General features: G+C 50.7%; 1 protein-coding gene across 4 annotated transcripts in view; it reads left to right on the forward strand.

Annotated features, from left to right (window-relative positions):
* The window catches only part of Prosap (SH3 and multiple ankyrin repeat domains prosap), a 149,014-nt gene that overhangs the window by 49,083 nt on the left and 86,922 nt on the right, over positions 1-13,009 (forward strand). For 3 of the 4 annotated variants that reach the window (XM_076819948.1, XM_076819951.1, XM_076819952.1), the window contains exon 2: positions 10,774-10,835. The exons of the other annotated variant lie outside the window; for it this stretch is intronic. The gene's annotated coding sequence lies outside the window, so the exon portion shown is untranslated. The remainder of the gene's footprint in view (positions 1-10,773; positions 10,836-13,009) is intronic. 4 annotated transcript variants of the gene reach the window in all.

Consider the following 13,009-nt stretch of genomic DNA (forward strand, 5'->3'; position numbering starts at 1 on the left):
CCCTCGGCCTAGGGCTCCGCCAGCTTTGCGAAAGGAGCTCTCCTTTGCCCACGTTTCGCCGTTTATTAATCGATCGGACTGGATACGCCCAGATCGTCGCGAGTCGCGAGGTTAGGAAATATTTGAACGACGAGATTGGTTCGTCGGTGCAGCGGAGAAGCCCGGTCGCGCTGCGCTCCCGGGGAAAACGCTCGGTTTAATCGACGACGGGCCGAGGAAATTCAATAGACGGTGGCACTTTGTGTGCCCGATCGATGGCTCGATTCGATTCCGCGCCTCGCGGGAGATCCCCGCAAAGGAGCAGGAGCATCCATTTTGTAATTGAAAGACCGGGGAAACGCGATTTGTCGAGGGAGCAGCCCCGCGACAGAGAGGAATTCCATGGAGTGGCAGCGATCAATGGGGACGTACAAATAATTCGCTACCGCTTCCTCTATTTCGCCCGGTGGCTGGTGCTGCCGCGTAACGCTTCGCGATCGACCGGCGTAGGTACATATTTCCGTCGGTGTAGGTATTCGCGGGGACAAATGAGATCCCCATCGAGAGATCCCTGTCCCGAGCGATAATCGCGCGACAGCTTCGCCCCGTCTGTCGTTATCGGCTGCCTTAATAACGCCGTTAATTCCCCTTCCGCCCCAGTTAGGCTCCCGAATCTCTCAGTTGCTTAACTATCGATCCACTCGCCGCAAAAATTGACCCAGAAGTCGCGTCGTATCTGCGCGATACAGCTCTCACCCGCGTGCCCCAAATATCGTCGGGAAATTAATTTCACCCGCGGCACGACGGGAATCCGGAGCGTTGCGCGGTTCGCCGCGAGTTGGGAAACTCACGCTCGCGTCCCAGAAAGATTCCACTCCGCCGTAGTTGGTTAATTGACGAACTATCGAGGGATCGGCGATTCGTTAGCGTCCGACACTCCTCGTCGTTAGTCAGCGGTCGCGAGTCTGCCATCGGGAGCTTCGGAATTGCTTCACCGCAGTCGTCTACCTGGCGTCAAATGAAAGATTTGGATCGAATTTCTTGCCCCGCGGGGGAAGCGGCGCTGCGTTGCATGAACGATCGGCAATTTCGAGGCGGGCAGTTTCGTTAGCCTGCCAGGTCTAGGCCGTTAACGCGATGTGATCTTTACTTACGACGACAGCGGAGGATCGTGTTCCTGTTCGCTAAATAACGTGGGCTCGTTGGAAGCTCTCGGAGCGCTCGCGCGCCAGAACGTACGAGGGCGTAATACGGAATAATCTTTAGCGATGCGACAACCCGATAGCTCCGGCTCATCGAGCCCTCGGCCTCCTCGTCGCTGGATATTGTTGTTTAAATACGAGTGGCGCTCCGGACGTTAACGACAACGCGACACCGGCCGCCTCGAGACATCGAGACGCAAAAATTCCAGCAGACGCGATAACGAAGCGTAGCTTGAAATTTCCTGGCGTTCTTCTGTTAACGGCTTCAGGGGGGAAGGTAATCTCTTCATCTCGATCCTTGGCACCGAGATTCTAATTGGGATATTAATTTCAAGCACTGAAAGTGTCGAAAATGATTTTACAGTGGTCCCGCGATAGACAGATTAACGCGTGGTTCCCAGGAAGGGAGAAAGAGGAGCATTTCCGCTTGCGCAACGATGCTGCAGCTCTCCCTCTTTCACCTCGTCATTGTTTCGCCCGGGAAATTAAGGAATCGCGTTCCCATGATCGTTTCGAGAGGCCCGCGTACTTTCCCCGTGGTTTTTCGACGAGACAGTGTTTCCTCGAACCATTACGTGCTCCAAGGTGCTAAAAATTCGGAGCCGGACGAGCCGCGGGCCTCGGGGAGCCCGGAGCGGCAGTAATTAACGCGGGGAGGACGCGCGGAGGCGTTCGTTCACCTTTGATGTCCGAAACGAGAAATCTCCGTCTTTCCAGCGCGCGATGGGGATTAATTAAAATCACGAGGAGCAATTAGCGACCGTTAGGCGTCGGCGTCATTCGGTGAGAGTGTCGGGAACCTCTCTCCTGCTCCCCTGGTCTTTTCGCCTCGAGTCCATTAATCCCCAGACTTGTTTTCCTTCCCCTCGCGGGCTTAATCCAGCGGGGATCCCTCGTCAGATGTATCTAATAATCCACGCCGGCCACCACCTACGCGTATTTTAATCGGCTACTGCGGTGCCACGACTACGTCGACGTGATTTCACGGGATCGAATACTTGCTCCGTCGCGCAACCAGGAAGCCATCGTTCACGCGCGAACCTGGCTGGGTCCAGGATCAGCAGGGGATGTCAGCGACCTGTGCACACCTATATTTAGCCCCGGATTATCGGTAAACAGCGTAAACGCGTGTACCAGCGCCCAGCCGGAGTTTATCTTGCAGCTGATCCGTCTCTGCTCTTTGGGAGCTGGCGGTTTACTTGCCCGCGAGATTTCGGAGACACGGCCGTTTCCTACGAGCCAACCACGCGACGATATTTCAATCAGCCTCTTGTCGCCTCGCTGCGACGAATCATCCCGATCGTAAATTACGCCCAGGGAATGCTTGTACTTGAACTCGGCGCCGGTGATTTATATTCGCGAACCGCGCGAATAACGCGACGACACGGGGCCGCAGGAATAGTCACGGCGCGCGTAAAGTCGAGGAACGAGGATACGAATCTAGGGGGGAGGGAATTTTTGCGGTTCGCCTGGGGACTTCTAGGCGAGGGGTAGAATGTAGCAGGCTCGTTGTCAACCGTTTCGTTTAACGATCGACTTGGTGTCCCTTGATTTCGAGATAGGTTGCCGCCTTGGACAACACGTGTCCCAGTAATTTCATGGCAATTAGGATATTCGTGGGAACCTCTTCATTAAAGGAGCATTAAAGACGCGTGACGCGCGGGGCCTTGCGAACGCGATGGCAGAAACCGGTCCCATAAGACCACGGGGATATCTTGCTATTCCTCTGGATTAAAGAGGAATAACGTAGACCACGTTTCTATTTATAGCGCCGTAGTTGGCGATGACACGCGTGAACGTGCCTTTAGAATCCGCCACCGCGAGCCTCGCCGTTTCGAAAGACGGCTGGGTTGGAGGTGGTAGCGCGAATTTGTCTGGTAATCGAGTCGAATCAATCGGCTCGCCGTTATCTGTGATCTAAGCTCGCTCGATCGCAAGCAGCACCGACAGCTCGACACTGCTCGACAAGAGCGCCGGTGGCGACAGCCGCCCAGTATCGATTTTGCATCGCGAAATCTGCTCGCGCGACGATTCGGCACGCTCCGCTTACTGCCTATCTCTAGATTCGCTGGAATCGCTAGTGGTAATGACACGTGGATGTGGAGAATGGCTCTGGAGACGATGGCGTTCTGAACATACACCTAGGAGGCGAAAAAGCAAGATGTATTTGAAGAATTTCTTTTCGGTGGAGAAATGTTCTTATCAAAGAAACATTATAGATACGTTGGAGATCCATAATAAGGATGTGGAAGAGACGTTCAATCAATCTTGAAATAAGTCTGCTAGTGAAGAAGAAATTGTCGCTGAAATCATGGATAAGGAGCGTAGGTCCTGTAACGTAATCCTTTTTAATCTCGAAGAGACAAATCTTTCCTCCTCTTCGGATAAAGGATGTTCTCAGTTCTAATAAACCGTCTGATTTCAATATACTGATGGCTCTGAGACTTGGAAAGAATATCTCGGATCGTGCTCGCCCTGTTCGCGTAACCCTGTCTTCAAAACAGCAGGTAATCTCTATCTTGAAGAACAGATTGAACTATACCGGTCCGGTGAAGATTACTGAAGATCGCACTGTGAAACAACGAGCTCATCTTAACGATTTAAAACTAAAGACTCTAATCGATAGTGGCGTAACCAATAAAGATATTAAATACGTTAATGGCATCCTGAAAAAAATGGTTCCCACCAGATACCACCCTAGGACCCTCGCTCGAACCGTCTGACAAGGAGACTAAACGACGTAAATCGAGAGTGAGTGAAATAGCGCACCAGCGGGAGACCCTCGGTCGACGGCGAATTGAGATTCAGTATTGAATATGAAAATTTTCATATTACTGATTACACTTTGATGGGAGTATTACGATGGATTGGTGAGTTTATGTCGACGAAAATGAGGCTGCACTTAAGCAATCTTCAGCAGACACTTTACAATTTGGTGAAGTCGTTGATATTCTCCATTTAAATTCTCTTCTGCATTATTACATAGTGTGTAATAATTTTAAAAAGGAGACACTTTCCAGTGTGTGAATTACATTTAGTCAACGCAGCGACGTTCGCTAAAAATGGACCGAATCTCTCCATATCTGAACTCATTTTCATTGGGAAATCCTAAGAAATACATTAGAAATACTTTCACGAACATTTATCAAAAACATGAACATTTTATTTTTCTCTACTGGGTATTTTACCTGACCCAACGGTTTTATTGCTCTCGGCTGGCAACGGGCGGTCTACCCGGGACCGAAGGCCCTCGCTCGCACCGAGGAAGCAAAACTGTGGGGTAGGTCTTTCCCGATGATCCGGGGAAAAAAGTATGCCAATAATCCGGGGACCACTGTACTCTCTTTTCTTCTCTTCGGATTGTATATTTGTCATATATTACCTCCCCGCATATTATCTCTGTTGCACCAAAGGGTTTATCCCGCGAATGGTAATAATAAAAAATAAAAAAATTATATACATTAGAAAGGTCACACTTTTGTTTATAAAATGTGGAATTTTCATTAAAGAAAATTCGGGGAAGCAGCTGCGTGGTAGCTGTGTCAAATATTCAAATTTCAATTTGAACCCCCTAACGCAGAGTGTCAGAGACTCTCCAAAAGTGTGACAGTGTCGTTCTAGGGTGAAAGTACCTACGTGGCTCGAGTATTGGCTGTGGCCCTCCAACACGCGAGTTCCGTGAATTGCAAGTTGAGAAAACATGGTTCAGCCGACAGGGTAATCCAAAGTGTGCTTAAGAATCGTCAAGTGCGCGTCGTCTACGGGAATAAGAGCGTTGCGAGGTCGATGCCACCGAGGTCGTTGCGTAATCGCGGCGTAATATTCCGTCCTCGAGGATCGAGGTCGAAATTGATGCTCCGCGAGCGCATAAACGTCGAATTTCCCTTTCGCGCGCGGAACTGTGTCGCCGTTGAATCGAATCCGCGCCGAGTTCTCGTGCTGGGGCTCGCGGCGAAAGCAATCGGGGGTCAAGTGGCAATCAATTTCGCGATGAATTCCGTCCGCCTGTCACAATTCCCTCGTAGCAACGAAACATATTGCTTTCCAGTTCCAAAAGCAGAGTGTCTCTTCTTCCAAATACGGATCTTCCTCTCCCCTCTAATTAGCCCCACGAAATTACACGCGTAGCAACGTCCGGCGCCGATTCCTTAGCTCGAATATTCTCTCGTCGTAGGTAGAAGCGATGGTCGAAAGCACTGGGGAACCAGCGAATCGGATAGCACCTCCCTAGATCGTATCGCGAACGAATTTGACTAAGCCTCAGGACTGACGCGAACTCTCTTGCCATCTCTCAGCAGAGATACGCTTGGGACAGCCGCTTCCTCGAGCCTGGAGAAATTAATTAAGAGATCCAGCGCGCGCGGACGATGGATCGAAGGTGGCTGCTCGAAGCTCGAAGGACTAGCGATGCAGGATTGACGCGTGCCGCTGACACCGACACCGGCGTGCCTTGCAAAATGTCAAGTGCACGCGCGCGAACCACCGTTTGTCTTCGTCCTGCATCCATCCTCTCGGGTTCTCCAAGTTCCTGGAACGGGACGGCTCGAGACAATAGTACAAGACTGCTCTCCCGTTCGAAGGCAGCGTCTCGCGCGGGAACGGTTCGTGGTCTGGACGTGGCTCGGTCGACAGTAAAATTCAAGCTGGCCGTTATTCTGCTGATTCGAGGATACGTCTTGCTCGCGATGCTCGCGGAGGTGCTCGAGCAGCGTCTGTTGCTGGACGTTTACGAACGTTCCGCCCGCCAAACGGAGAGGAAAAATAAGCTTTCTTAATGGAATTTTTGTGTCGGCTTGTCGATAAAGTCCTGCGGAAGGGACCGATACTCTCGTATCTCGGAGCAGATTGAGAAAGCAGCGAGAGCGAAGCTTGCGACGCGACGCTGAGGCGGAAGAGCTGATGAGGAGTCGTTGACGCGTGGAAGTTTCGATAAAGACGTCGTTAACCCCGAGCAGATGATATCGCGACGGACTCCCCTCGTCGGAGTGTATGGTAATTTACAATTAAAGTTATTGCACGTTGCAGCAGGGCAGTGATTACGCGTCTGCTGGCCGCGCGGGGCCATTGTTATTCACCGTGGCGGTATCGCGGACCGCAATAATAACGACAGCGATAATAACAATTTGCTCGCACGTCGAAGTAACGGGGAATCTCCCAAGCTCGTGACACGCTTCTTCGGACCCCTCAGCGGATTTTCCGTTAAAAGGAGCGTGCCTTGGAGGAATGTTAACTCGACGAGCGAAATGAACTCAGCTCGCGGAAGTATCTCTGTTCGCAGAGGACTCGAGACACTGTTCCTCACTCGCTTCGATTTCTAAGCAGCGAGAAAGCTGGACAATGCGCTGGTAGATATTTCGGTACAGCTGAAGGCAGGGAAAAGGCGTTAAAAGTGGCAGAACGGTTGCGCCTACGTTGCGCAAATCTGCAGGAACGTATCGCAAGTCGCGCGTAATCGCGTCGCCCCCGTTTCCCGCCTAATTTCCAGCCGCGAAATTCTGTCGAAAGAAACTGTGCCCGGGTCTACGCCCGTTCTCACAGGCATTCCTCCGGCCGTAACCCAATCCAATTCAACGGGCAACGCGATATGAAAACTCGACGCTCGGTATGCGCGCGCTATAAGCCTTATCTCCTTATCGAGTGGACGTTGCAGCGCGTGCAGTCCTTCGTTTCTGCGTCTCTATCTTTCCACGGCACCGGAACGTTACACGTTACAGGCCTCGTAACGTTCGCTGGTACCGATAACGAGCCGCGCGTCGCTTGTAAATTGCTCGCGGAGACGCGCAAACGGGAAGAGCATCTTCGGTGCCCCTCCACTTTAGAAATCCCCCCGGCTAAGAAGTTGCCAAAGCGAAAGGGACGCGGGGACGTTCGTGCCTGTATTAAATTTGACACCGGATGCGTCGCGCCTCGGACAAAGGATTTCCAGGAAGGTGTGCCGTGGGCAGTTGGACAGTGCAGAAAGTTTCCAGGCTACTCGTGGCTTGTACGCTGCTCGAAAAGTCGGGAGACCGAGCCAGGGGGACGTTTCTGTCTGTCCTGATGCGTTTTCAAAGTTTGCGACGTCGGAAGGGTAGATAAGTTACGAGCGAGGAAACTAGAGAAAAGAAGACACTGTCTTTGGGGTTTTAAGGGGGTAGGTTACCCTCAACAGCCAAAACTCAGGCCCTTCTTCGAACGCATATTCTGAAGTACTAAATGAATATAGAGATAATTTTTGTTGTAACTCTTAAGCCTCATTTCGTTGACTTTAATGCGCAAAAAGGAAAGTTTAAAAATATTTACAGGGAAAATAGTTATAAATATAAATGTGAGAGTGCACGCGATGCACCGTTTGATGGCGAACACGATTCCGGACAGGTGAGGTGAATTACCTAAAACACAAAGTAAAGGTATTTTTATAATCTGTAAGACAGTCTTGTGCAGGAAGCAAAATTTTGATAAACAAATTAATACAATTTTTATGTCGATGTTTCTGACTTTTCCTTTTTTTTGTAGGAAAAATATTTTTTATCTTTTTCTTAAGAATTTATATTGAAAATGTGCTGCCAATACATGGAGGGGAATAGTTTCCTGCAACTCCCTGTAAATTTTCATTCAAATCGTTGGAGCGGTTTTCGAGATTTTATGTTCGTTATCCGAACTCATGTGCAGGCTCGTACATTTTTACTGTAATTCCTTTAATTTTTGGAAGTTCGGGGCCCGGTTGCGCTTAGAATACGTAGAAAAGATGTAGCTAGCGGAATATGCAAACATCCTAAAAACCAATTTTCGAAGATTTTGAGGGCAACCTACCCCCTTAAGGTGGTACTGCAGGCAGGCGATTAGCCAGCTTAGAGTCCGTAGTTTAGCAGCATCCTTTCGATCCATCCAGTTTCACCGTCTCCTCATAGATTCCCAGGCGCTAGCCGTTCAAAGCTTCTGTTGTTCCCGATCGTTCCTCTTGTTCGTTTTCAGGGGGGTCCGTGTGAACCACTTCGCAGGACCCTCGGACGGGCCAGACAAAGGGAAACGCGATTTTCTGCACGATCTACGAGTCATTCCTGGAAAAAATTCGCCGGTGTGGTCCAGCCTGCTCACGCCACGTCTCGGCTCGCGACGATTGAAAGCGAGCGCGTGGTGCCCGACGGAGAAATGGAATTATCGAACCCTTTCTCGGCTTTCAGCTCGTAATTAATAGCCACGAGAGGGGAGCGTGTTCGTGTCGGTTCCTTTTCTCTGAAGAGTATTTCACTCCTATCGATTGCTGAGCTTCGACTAATTCGCACCTGCATGGATTTTGGACTTTTACTGCAAATTTTATGAACACGATAAGATTGTTTGATGAAAATCAATCTTCATTGCTGAACGTAATCCCCTTGTTGACGGCTCGTTAGCCTATCTTATCTCCCGTCTTTGCCGTCGCTCTTTGATATCCGAGTGGAGCATGTTTGTCGCTGGAACTCCCGGGGAAGTCGCGCCGCAGTTCGCGCCAGCGATTTTGAATAACAATGGGGCGACGTTGATGGGACGAATCTAGACCGAAGTAGCCGGCTAGCGTATGTTATTCATGGCGACAGGAGATCTCCGCAGATCGCTGCGACTCCCTTAGCGAATGGAAACGCCTCTTCTCTGTAAAGTTCCCGAGGAAATGGAATTCTTTATCGCCTCCGTCTTTGCCTTTGCTGTCGATCGTTCCCGTTTCCAGCGTCTGGCTCTTTTCGGTCTGCGCGCTCGAATCTCCTCCAAGGTAGTCGTGCATAAAAGAAAGGGACGATCTTTGCGAGAACATCGTCGGCGAGGGACGCCTGTAGGGGAAGTCTGATGATAACGCGCGAGATTAAACGCATTCGATGCATCGGCTTCTGGAAATATAGGAGGAATACGACTTTCTCTTGTCTGCCATACCATTCCTTTAAACTTGATCGATCGAAAATCCAGGGTACCTTGGGCGAGCATCATCTTCCGTGGATTGCCAAGCTAACTGCAGGTTACTCTCGAATTCCGGTGCCCGGGAGATTTTTATTTCTCCCTGTTCGTTTCCTGCAATCGTCCGCCGCTCGTTTCATCCCCGAGAACACGCGGGAGGGGGGAGAGATAACGTATCGCGGGGATCATTCCCCCGCGAAAATGTCCCCATGGTAACGCCAGGGCGGAAGGAAAATCCCGCGGGCGTGAGTGCTCTTAACGCGCCGTCAGAGCACGACTGCCGTTTCTTCGACTTTACGGCGTACCGGATCTTTATCCCGGATGCGCACGTTTCCGATAGAAATTCCCTCGAAGCGTAGTTTGAATACGCAGAGGGAAGGAATAACAAATTCCACATCCTCTGAATAAAGTGGTGGTTTACCTAAGTACATGTTTAACCCTGGAGCGGTCGCGGCTGTCCTTGTCACTCGAGAGCAAACAAAAGAGTAGCATTACGTGGAAGCGTGTGTACTGTGACGGAGAAATATTAATAATAATCCTGTGACTTTGAATATATTTTTTTATTATTGTTTATTTAGCTAAACGGGACAGACTCGTGGTATACAAATTGTAGTTACAATTATTATACGAGACATTATTATTATTCTTATTATTATTGCTATTACGACTTTATTATCTGCTTCTTAAGTGGAAGATACAATGCGTATAGAGATAGGAAAAATCGAAGTGACGAGCAAACTTGGCCCGGCGGTTCCGCGCAGCCAATGACCCGGTAACTTTACATTTGACAGCGTGTCGAGTGGAACTTTGCACTTGGCCGTGGCCAGGTGCGCGTCGACTGTTGGCAGACCGCTCCACGAGAAACGACCGCCTATTTTCGCGCGGCCAAGTCCTCCTCCGCCCGTAATCAGCTTACCGGCGATCTGTAAACGGATTACGCCGGGAAACACGCTCGCCGGATTGTAGGCCGATGATTTATCTTGGCGGCGCGACCCACGTTTGCGGGGCCTATCGATCCACCCGCTAACGACACCAATTTTTCGCGTGTCTCTGCGGTGCTGTGATAACAGAATTGCTGGAGAATTGGGGGAAACATGGCGGCGATATAGATTGAGCGATGAAGGCTAGCGACAGACCAAAGGGGAGACTAGAATATTTTATTCCTTGAGTTTATTGCCCGCGAACACGAGCGTGCAGTTGCGAATCCACGATGAGACAAGAATATCGTGTCTCGCGCGAAACTTTAATCTCACGAGGCAATTATTTTATTATTTTATAATTATTTTCTTATTAATTTCACGAAACTAGACCCGAATGCGACAAAATCTCATCTCTCGCGACTATTTTCTTTATTCGCATTCAGTTGTCGCTGAGATCTTTGCCTCGTGTAAAATCTCATCGTGGATTCGCGCCTTTAGATTCTGCAAGGGGCCCAGAGACTCGACACGCGGCGACTTTCAGCGCGCATCTGATGTAAAAGGGACAAACTAGAGACAAATGACGCGGTACACGATCGATCGCCTGGCGATTGCACGTCGAACGTACTATATCGGGAACGGCGAGGCGATCGACGACGATCGAGCGCGTTTTTTGCTAACGGATCGATTCAGCCGCGGTCGGGATGTTTCATTGTCAGCGAGCTGTAACGGTGAATTAGCGGTTAAAAGAGCGGCTTGTTTCGTTGCAGATGCTGCGCTCGCTGCACCGTCTTCGTCTGTACCTGGCCGGCGAGATTGCGCTCCGATTATGGTGAGTAAATGCCCCCTCCTTTCTCCTCTCTATCAATTATTTACGACGCTGCAGCGAGCCATTCCTCTGTTCGATTTATGCCGCATCCCGTTCAGTTTTCTCCGCGATCTAGTGCAGAGGAAAACCTCATCAAGCTTTCACGGGTTTCGATCATGGTCACAGAGGAACGGCTCTGAGACAGCCAGCTTGAACAGCAGGAGACCTTTCTGATCACCGGACAAAAGCGCTAAAAGCTGGGGGGGTTGCTCGACGACTCGAAGCGGCGGCAAAACGAATCATCTCGCTACGCCGTTTCTCGTTAACCATCTCCTGTCTTCATCCCCGACTTTCGCTCCTCCTGTCCTTTTCCCTTTCGCGTCGGGTGGGCCGTCGACGGGCCTGCGATGGAAAAAGTCGCAACCGCCGAAGATTTCCTCGCGGACAGCGAGGAATCCCGGTTGAACTCCGCCTGAGCGGTTCCTAGGCGACGCTGGGATCCCGACACGACGCCGACGGGGAGGATCGAGAGGAATTGGATTTCTAGCGGGTTTCTGGCGATCGAGAGCTGGCTGGTCGTCGAGGCCACGCGTTTCTCTCTCCTGCCCCTCGGAGGATGCGTGCTCCGCGATATCTCCGGGCTATACATTATGGAACATCCACACCCATCGCGAGGGACTCGACGGTGGTTTATTATGCGACCGGCGATGATATCGCAACGATTTTCTGCCGCGGAGAACTGGGTCACAGCCCACCGGCGCGTTACCGAGCTTCAGAGTCGTCGGGATCCTCCTCGGCGGACCGGTGCTAGTGCGCTATGCTAATACGCCCGCCCACGTGGCTGCTCGTCGTTAATAACGGGGCCGCGTAATTCGGCGCGCCGGCATCGACTAATCAATCACGCCGAATTACCGCCAAACAGCCGCGTGGGAGCGGAACTAACGCGCGTAGGTGCAATTGTTTGGGACGAAGAGGGTTCGGGTGAGTCGAGGGTTGGACAGGTGTGGAAAGTTAGCCCAATGAAGCCCTAGGAATGCATGGATATTTGGAGGAAAAAATTACTTTTAGACTGCGCGTAATCTATTGGACTGAGATATTTATAACAAGTTGTAGTACTGAACAAATATTTCTTTAACACTTCGGGGCATAGTTACCTGAATCTATTTCAATATCATGAGAACTGTTCATCTGGGTTAAGGAAAATTCTAGCGCAACTGTGGCTATGTTCCTCGCAGCCCTCTTGCGAGAAACCACTTCTCACCTTCCCCGTTTCAAGCCTGGTTCCCCGGGGAACAGTACCCTCGTTGCTAAAGCTGGTGCAACGCCGTTTTACTCGCCATCTTCTCGCGTTTACCGTATTTTAATCTACAGTTAGTGCTCGATCATTCAACAGCTACGTGACTTGGACTTACTGTAATACAGTCCCCGCTTAGCGGACTCTGTGCCGTCATGGAGTTCGAATTCTGATTCTGAGTTTACTATTTCCGTGTGGAATATCGTAGCGCCGCTATTACTGCAGGCTCCGATCCCTCTTCTCCCCCCCCAAGATGTTCAGAGAAAGATGAAGGGAAGGTCAGCGAAGGATCGCGAAATTTGTCCGTGGCGTTGGTGAATGATGCGAGGCAGATGCGTGGAGTGAATAGAGGAGACGGCGAGTAGAGCATCCGCGCCGTAGGAGATCGTAATCGAAATGGTTGCACCGCGCTGGTCGTTTTATTCGTCTCTCGGAGTTGTCCGTGCTCGATTTACCGTTAGCGCTTCTCGAGATGCCGGGGGAGCAAGCGTCGAGCCTCTAATCTTGCGGGCACCGTCGTCTAATTAAAAGCTCGGGGGGAAAAAAAGTCGCCATTTGCCTCGAACGGTAGATTCGCTTGATAGCCGCGGCGCGCGCGTCCCGACGCCGCGACGCAGTAGTACGACGCGTAGTATCTCATCCACGCACGATACAGTTACGGCCAGCTTAACCTACGGAGCCCCATTGTGCAGCCTATCGAACAATATCGGCCGCGCATCTGCGTGCGGCACGTTCGATCCTAAGTAGTAATTACGCCCCACTCGGCAATTGGAAAGGATAACGATTTCGCTGGCAGACTTTGCTTTATTTCGAGCTGGTACGAAGATGTGCAAACGTTCTAGATTACAAAAGTATAACAATCAGTGATACACTTAAGGAGTCAGCCAGTCAAGGGCGGATTTGG

The sequence above is a fragment of the Andrena cerasifolii genome, chromosome 9 (genome assembly GCF_050908995.1).
Source record: "Andrena cerasifolii isolate SP2316 chromosome 9, iyAndCera1_principal, whole genome shotgun sequence".
Classification (NCBI taxonomy): domain Eukaryota; kingdom Metazoa; phylum Arthropoda; class Insecta; order Hymenoptera; family Andrenidae; genus Andrena; species Andrena cerasifolii.